The sequence below is a fragment of the Agelaius tricolor genome, unplaced genomic scaffold (assembly GCF_023055355.1).
Source record: "Agelaius tricolor isolate 1412-34295 unplaced genomic scaffold, bAgeTri1.0.p SCAF_52, whole genome shotgun sequence".
Classification (NCBI taxonomy): domain Eukaryota; kingdom Metazoa; phylum Chordata; class Aves; order Passeriformes; family Icteridae; genus Agelaius; species Agelaius tricolor.
Window position 1 is genome coordinate 1,477,847 of NW_027269312.1, and position 1,860 is coordinate 1,479,706.

Consider the following 1,860-nt stretch of genomic DNA (forward strand, 5'->3'; position numbering starts at 1 on the left):
GGGACTGTAGAGGCCCCCATAATAGGGGAACGATAGTGTGGCATTCACAATCCCAGAGTTGTGACATTGGCTGGGGCTGCTGTAGAGCTTGGGGAGGTGCTGGATGGTTGTTCAGGGATGTTGAGGGTTCTTTCAGGGGCCTTGGGTGTGTTTGGGGGGGTCTCTGTCCCTCCTGGGCTTTGGGTACTTAAGGCTGAGTTGATTTGGGGCACTGAGGATGTTCATGAATTCTGGGGAGCTCCAGAGATGCATGAGGGTCCTGTTGAAGATTGAGGGTCCCATGGGACTTCAGGAATCCTGAGAGCAGTCAGGGCCCTGGAGACCCCAGAGTCACCCCTCCCCTCTTTCCTCTGCAGCTGCCAGGAAGAACCAGGAAAGGTGAGTGGGAGGCTCAAACCACACACTCCCTATTTTTCCCCAACCCCCAAGACCTCCCATTTCCTCCCCCACATCCCCTTTATTTCCTCAGGGCCCCCCCGGATCCCCCGGCCCCCCCAGAGGAGGGGGAGGTGCTGTACACCCATGTCATGGTCACCAAGAGAGCAGGGGGTGAGTATGGGGGGGACACACGCAGAGGGACACGTCACCCACCAGTGTCACCCCACCCAGATCCCACAGCCCGTGTCTCTCGCAGCATCCCCCTGTGCCACCACCCTCCAGGATGCCCAGGTGACTTACGCGGAGCTGTGGGGACCCCAGGGGCGACCGCAGGAACCTGGTGACATCTACGGGAATGTGCTGTGACACTGGGGGGAACTGGTGGCACTGGGGATCCCCACCCATGGGCACCCACTCGTGTCTGTGCTGCCACTAAAAACTGCCCCAATCCCTCCCCGTGAGGGCACAAAGATCCCACAAGACTGAAAGAAGAATACTTTCCTGAAACAGCAATGAGAGAGAATAAAACCAACAGAAACAGCAACAAGGTTAAGTGTCCAGATTGCCACACAAGGAACAATTTCCAGGCAAAGCCCCCAATAAGGAACAAACCCAAGACATTTCCCCCAGGAGGTTTCCTCCACCAGAGGAACCTGGCAGGGCTCTGGACCTTCCTTGCTCTGATGGTCAAAGTGGTCTTCAGGAGGCTCTGGATTCTCTTCTCCCCTATCCCAAACACCTCCTCTGCCCTGTTCCCCACACGAGGATGTCACAAAGGCCCTGTGGGGATTCTGGAGCCGCCTCCTTTCCCAGGGCAGTTGGGATCAGGCCATGGCACAGGGTGGGGTGTCAGAGACAGGAAAAGTTTGATGTCTGGAGATATTTTGGAACACCTGTGTGTAGCACGGGTGGGTCAGGCCTTGCTTTTGGTGAGACAGGGCCCCGCCTGTCCATCAGTCTGTCAGCCGTGGCACACTGGGGACAGTGTGATGCTCTGCCAAAGCCAGCTCCTGAGTGGCTGGGTGACCAGGAGTGCCAGCTGGGGAGAGGGTCCTTGGTGGCCCAACTGGCTCAAAGGACAAAGCATGAGGTGGCCAAGTCCCTGACCGTGTCTGTCCCATCCACGCTGGAAGCCAGCAGCTGGCAACTCATTTAAATGAGAAATATCTACCAAGGAAAGTGAGAATGTTCCTGGAATGGAAAGAAGACAAATGTCTAAAAATCTTTTTAATTTCAAAAATGATGGGGCTTCCAGGCAAAAGTGTTGGAAAAGGAATAATAGCTCTTTACCGGGAAATTTATAAACCAGAAGAGAAGCAACAACACAAACCCAGAACTTTCCCTCCCGCTCAGCGCTGTTGGTTTTTGTGGCAGTTATAACCGCGGCCAGCAGGGGGCGCTGCAGGGAGCACTCCCGGCCAGCAGGGGCCGCCCCGCTCCAGCTCCATCCCCTCATGGGCCGTGGCGCCCTCAGGCGGAACG

General features: G+C 56.3%; 1 long non-coding RNA gene across 1 annotated transcript; it reads left to right on the forward strand.

The window, feature by feature from the left end:
* Positions 1-283: 283 nt before the first annotated feature.
* LOC139604516 (uncharacterized) lies at positions 284-911 on the forward strand. Its single transcript, XR_011684002.1, has 3 exons — positions 284-378; positions 470-549; positions 635-911. It is a non-coding gene; the product is annotated as an uncharacterized lncRNA (long non-coding RNA).
* Positions 912-1,860: the final 949 nt, after the last annotated feature.